We start from the raw sequence: 7,139 nt of genomic DNA on the forward strand, positions 1-7,139 counted from the left end.
CCCTGTGTTGCCTAGACCTGGGTGAATCAAATAAGATTTGAATTCAGGCTCCTTGGCTTATAAATTCAGCTTGTTATTACTGAGTCACAGTGGTGGTTCACTGGATAATGTACCACTTAGTGCAGGCATGTCAAAACCCTGCACATTGTGCAGTAGTCTCTGTGCGATGTGCACTTTCTATTCCCCTACCTGGAGGGAGTGAATCACCTTGGAGGGGAATGCGACAGGGCTATACAGACCTGCAACAGCATATCAACTTTTGTTTCTGTAATTCAGTTTCAGAACGGGTATTGATTTGGCTATCTGTGAATGAGTTATGATAAATAAAGTGAGGAGTTCACAGATAACGAAGAAGGGAAATTATGAATCATATAACATAATTGTTATAATGTTTTCCTCAGCCAACAATAATTATTTTGAAAATGAAAGGTTTTGATCAGCCCATGTCGAGGTAATAGTGTTGTGACAGTTTAGATCAGATTAGTAAAGTTAATCAGTACTCTCACGGCAAAATGAACTTGACATTGGCTTTCTTTTAGAATCTGTACTAACACAGCCATCAAAGATTAGACGACTTACGTCTTTCATTTCATAAGCTGGTAAGTGATGAGAATCTTGTGAGGAATACATTAAGGCTCTTGAGGTTGTAAGGAGTGAAGCAAGCAACTATTTGCAAGGCGGAAAAATTTTCTGGAAAAATATATAATGGCAAATTTTCCGTCTCACGTCACTATATTATGCTAATATACTTACATTAATAAATCTTTAAACCCGACATAAATAGAATATCGTCGCTTCACAGCTTGTGAACTACACTTTTAATTTCTTTCAGTAACGCTTTCAACTTGTCGATACTTGCTCTCAACGTTTTCTAAATAAACTATATGTGAATTGAAATTTTAAGCTTAATTTATATCATTTATGAATATTAATGTTAATTTATATTGACATACAGCAAGGAAATTATTTCAGTGTAAAAACTTCACAATGTCCTACTGCATGTAATTAATTGGGAGTATATTTTCTTTAACATTTGTGTACCAATGGTCCCAATAAATAATAATGCTTGACGAACAATGAAAGAATAGGGTCTATTATTTAAAATAATTAGTACCTACTACGTAAAATGAAATAATGTGTTCGTTTTTTGTTGTTTCGAAATTATTGCAATATTCTTTTTCTTCAAATACTATGTAAAAATCATTTTAATAAATTATGCTTTACAAACCACTACTTTGTCAAGTATAACTGAGTAAACCTAAAGTTTTTTGTATTGCAATTGACAAATACAGACACTGATAATAACCGTGTTTTTTTTTTCCTTCTGCTAAGTGTATTTATAATGTCCAAATGCTTACTTAATCCAACTCTAGAAGCACAGAATAGATTATTGTACACCCCTCCAGCTAAGAACTGGTAAGAGCAACCCTTGTATGATGCAGTCTGCACAGACCGGCGATCCGAGCATATAACTCCACATTCAGAGTCTGATTTCTGACATGCCTGACTTAGTGTAATTAGTCACATATGATTTGAGTAGCATGGTGCTTTGCTAGGAACTTCTTGGACAACAAATTCCCATATAAATAATAGTGAGGTATCCACTAACTGGTCTACATTCTCCTTGGACCTAAATGCACTTGATTTTTACCTGTGGGGACGTCTTAAATTCCCTCTTTACTCAACACCAGTTGAGAATGTTGAAACAATCCAACAAATTCAACATATATCTAGAATTTTTAATGGTTGATAAGGCATTGCAGGATTCATATCAAGGCACAAAGAGTTCTTTTTAACACTCCGTTTAGACGTAAGCATATTACAATAATTGAAGTTCTACACCCAAATAAATCTTACTCCAACATCAAGGTCACAAACTCTTCAATAAAAAAACTCTAGAATATATCTATACTCGAATTAAATAATATAATACAATTATTCGTGCTTTCTTTAATGCTGTACTATAGTGTATTTTATCTGATATTCATATATCAATGAGTTCAAAAGAGAAACAACTCAAAATTTAAAGGTTTGAGAAACCTGTTTAAAGCTTTATGTTGCTGTAAAAAATCAAAGCATCACTGAAATTACTCCAAATTCTGTTAATGGTGTATATATATATTATAAGTTTAAGTTACATTGATGTTAATTGGATTATTGACAGCAACAGGAAGCTTTAAAATTCAATTTTCACAAAACTTTAAATTTTGAGTTGTTTCCCTTTTGAACTGGTCCGTCAATATATACATAACCCATATAGTCAATATTTCCATGACTAGTGTGTGGAAAGTCTTGAGGCACATTAAATTGAGAACAGAGTGAGATGAACTTCATGAAAACCACTTAAACATCTATTTTTATGGTACTACAAATGATGCCAGAGTAAATTTTTATGTAAAAATTTTATGATTTTTCTCTATTACACCTCGAACAAAGACATTACACATCAAAAGATTATATTATTATTGATGAAACTAATTTGGAATCAAAGCAATTAGCAATTTAGGACATACATTTATACTAATTTTTTCTGTTTTTTCTTATTAATTTTAGATCTATACCTGGAACAGATCCCAAGTTATGAAGCATTCTCGACTTTTAATGTCAAAAATTAATAAAACACATTCTAATTATAATGCACAGTAAAATCATCACTATTAGAAGTGTTTAACACAAACTAAAAATTGTTGAGGTTCCATCTTAAGGAATGCTCATATATATAAATAAATACACGTAGACCAACTAGCAAAGAAAAGCTACCGGTACTCTAAACATAAAACCTAAAGCACAGACCTTCAGTTCTGTGAAAAGTTAAGCATACAATGAAATTCAGAGAAAAAAATTGAGGACAGACTGAAGGAATAAGCTATAGAGAATTTTTAGTTTTAGTCAGTTATTTAATGACACTGTACCAGCTGCTATAGGTTATTTAGCATCAATGGAATTGATGATGCCAAGATGGTTTTTGAAACGATGAAGTGGGATTACCTATTATTCGCCTTACAGTTGAGGAAAACCTCAGAAAGAACGCAAACAGGTAACAGACTCAAGTGGGAATCGAACCCACACCAGAGCACAGCTCCAGATCAACAGGCAAAGATGCTACAGTCCGAGCTACACTGGTGGCTTTGCTACAGAGAAATCCTGTGAATATCTTGTTCAGTACCGGAACTGCATTCAGAAGAATCGAGGAATTCAGCAGTAGCATCTTTTTGCCTTCTTGTTGGACATGACTGGCTGGTAAAAACACCTACATAAGAGAGGCATCTTTCCATCTCCAAACTGCGTTCTAGTAGTAATACAGAAAAACCTCGATATAATGCTCCTACATATAACGATTTTTGCTCATTTTTCCGAGTCCACTGACCCATGCCATAAGAGGTGATGTTAAAATATCCCTATCTAATATTTCCACTTTTAATGCTTTCCTACTTATTACAACCTTCTTCCCTGGTCCCAGATAACAGTTGAACATCTGTACAATAACTGATATAATAATAAACTCTATTGCAACAATAAATTTGATCAGTCCCGGTTCATTTCCTATATTCTAAATATGTTTTATCCATCATTACAACCCCAATGAAATGATAAAAATTATAATAATTTTCTTTAATTTACTTGGTTTTCATGTTCACTACTATTTCACGTTTCATTTGGTATCATCCTCTTAAAGATGTTTGTCTTTATGGTTCCTGCCACAGATGCCATTCACATTTGAGTGTCAGTTGTTAATGATGGCAGGTGTAACACAAAAACAAATCAGTGTGTAGACTGAATTAGGTAATGAGTTAGGTAGGGGATCGAAGAAGACTGAAGTCACTAAAAAGAATAGGTTTGTGCAGTCAACACTCGCCAACATTCATAAAGAAATGCAAGGAAACAGAGAACATGTTGCAAGTGGTAAAATTAATCCTGAACGTAAGCATTTAAAGAATGTGGCAGCAGAAGACATTCACATTGCTACCTTAAAGTAGTTTAATGAAATGAGGGCACTTAACATTCCTATAATAGGCCCATCTTGTGTCAAAAAGAGCTTAATTTTGCCAGTATACTTGGTAACTCGAATTTGAAAGCAAGCAATGGTTGTCTACAACATTTTAAAGATAGACATGGGATTATTTTTAAAATTGTAGATGGAAAAGAAAAATCTGCCCCTACTGGCAGTGCTAATTCCTGGCATGCTACTAAAATGGCTGAATTAAAAAAAAAATAGATGAAATGGGTGGCATCTTTAAGTCGATAATCAAATTGTAAGTAAATGTTACTTCTTACTACATAATGTATTATACTTATTCTACTATAATCTCTTTCAGAAATTTTGTTTTTACTAATGGCTGGTACTTAACGTCTTGTCATTCACCCATATGAAGCGAGCAGTATAGACAAATTTAATGACAAAGTCGTTATCCTGCATGCGCCATTGGATGCTGGTCTATGCTACACCCATGATGAGATGATTTGTTGGAATGCCACAGGGGAACTGGAGCTCCTGAAGAAAACTCGTGTTACCTGGATCATGGGCTTGCCCAACACAAGTTATAAATCGGGGGTAAGCCATAAATCGAACTTGGGTACACCAGATTATAAGTCCAGTGCTCTAGCTACTAGACAACGCAGCAGCAACTCTTTCAGAACATAAATTTGGGCAAAATTTCGTAACTCCTTGATTCAACAATAACCCTGATATAACTATACAATTTTTCTAGTCTTCAGAAAATTATTGCATCAAGGTTCGACTGTATAACACTCTTTGCAAGCAAAATTCGCCTTAACTTGGGATTACGAAATTCAGCACATCTACAGAATGTCTCAATTTTTTCCAGCAGTGTCACTGTATTGTTTATCAACATGAGGAAGCAATCTCTCCTAACGAAGATGTTAATAACTGGATCTCGCATACTGCTACAGGATTTCTAGACAGGTATAAACCTAACGACATTTATAATGTTCATGAGTTCGGTCTGTAGGCTACTTTGGCTTATGCCTAACAAATCACTCATTCACAAGATCTAGAAATGCCCTGGTGAAAAAGCTGAGTAAAATTGACAGACTGCACTGTTATGTGTTGGATTGACTTCTATTTAGTTGCTGACTATGACGATCTCATTACTGCTGAACAACAGATACTATCAAAGATCACAGACAACAAAGAACAGGACGATGATGGCATGCCACTTCCACTACTGTCAAAGTCAGCTGTGCTAGATGTGTTGTCCATGGTTAGAGCATATTTGACTTCTCGCCTTCATATGTTGGAAGATTTATTTTGCAATCTCAGTCATTTATTGAGAACAACGCTGTAAGTACAGAGACAAAAGGGATGTGATGATGTCATTACAAGGTCACCTAAAGAGCATCCAGTAATTGATTTCATGTAAAACGATCTGTTGTGTTTACACTCCGTAATAAAATACAGTAATGGTCACGTACATCAACGTCAGCTGAAGTCCCCACCAGTTAAAATTGCCACCTAACATCTGGTTAAGCATTTTTGCAGTGCATCGACCCCAGTTAGGACTTAAGTGGTAGGTTAATCATGGTAATCTCTAACCAGTATATTCGAGCAGTTAAAGGAGATACCAGTGATTAGTATGCCTAGTAAAACAAAATGGTGGCCAGATACACAGCTGATTATTTCGAAGATGATTATAATTGTGCTTGGATTACTCGGATAGGGATGATGGTGAGCGTGAAGTTGCATTAATGGAAAGAGAGAATTCTTGCGAGGAATTAGGTGACAGAAAATTTCAAAATCTACCATGTCATTTCTGCTGCATTGGATCACTTGGAATAACCCACAAACAGAGAGAGTTCTATTTTTTCTATGAATCGACTGCTTACATTACAATTCAATGGAACTGATATTTTCAGTATTTTAAGAGGGAATGCTGGAGTATCTCTTTTTCTATGTCACAGGGTGAATGGAGAGGGATTATGGTTAGATTTTAGGATATTGCACAGTCACCTGGTAATATTTTATTGGGGCCCTGGATTGTACACACATTCCTATTAATGTTCATCCTTTTCCTTTATGGATATTTAACCTTTTTAATATAGGCCTAACATACTTAAATCCATAGTCCCGTTGCTCTAATTTATGGCAGCCAATCACGTTGCAGGTCGGCTACATTTAAACGTGTGTATCTTGTGATTTGCTGATAAAGACGTTATGTATTTCCTAAGGCTGGATAAATACTTAATATAATCGCCAGCCATTTTGGCCCTTTCCTTGGCGTTAGCAGAAAGCACACGAGGACGTTATTTTCCGCTCAATTATTTGCTCAATTACAGTGCGTTTGATTTATTATCATAGGAACTAAGACATGATAATGTTTAACAGTGTGGCAAATAGATTCCTCGTCTAGTAGCTCGGCAACAAAAGAACAAAAATTGCGAGCGATACTACCTACCTAGACTTAATAGAGCCTTCACTTCCTAAGACGTAAGCAAAGAGGAGAAGTCACGCAGGGAATAAGTGTCGAGACTATGGTAATTAAATCTATCAATACTTCAGACTAATATTGGAATATAATCATTTTCGCTTTTTAGTTTCCATTCCGTAAAAGTTTAATTTAACAGTGGGGGGGGGAGGAGGAGGGGAGGGGAGGGAATGCAACTCGGAAACATAACAGCACCCAAAGCCAAACAAATGTCACATGAAAATATAGGATACTTTCATTTCAATGTAGATTGATGTAAGCAGTCATTTTTAGATGTTGACTACCATCTTTGCAGATGTATGGATTCTTTCCTTTCGTTACTTTGTAGAAACAGTGTCTCATCAGACTTTACCCTGGTTAAATTAAGTATCAGCTAACCATGTGTAAGTGATCAGTGATTAAATTTTAACCATGGTTACTAAGTTTTTAACCGAGATTGATGCATATAGCCATAAATGTTATATTTTGGAAGCATATATTTAAGAAAATCTATTTCCTGTTTATAACATTTTCCCTTTCATAACGTGCTTTTCATCCAGTCCTTTCAAGGGTGGTATATCGAGGTTCCACTCTAGTAGTATTACATTTAATGGTGCTTTCAACTGCAGAAGTTATTTAACATCCAAATTCAACTGGACGGGAAATCATTTACAAATTTTGCATGGAGTTCTCTACCAGAGACAAGATTCTTAAGAA

The sequence above is a fragment of the Periplaneta americana genome, chromosome 13, assembly GCF_040183065.1.
Source record: "Periplaneta americana isolate PAMFEO1 chromosome 13, P.americana_PAMFEO1_priV1, whole genome shotgun sequence".
Taxonomy (NCBI): Eukaryota; Metazoa; Arthropoda; class Insecta; order Blattodea; family Blattidae; genus Periplaneta; species Periplaneta americana.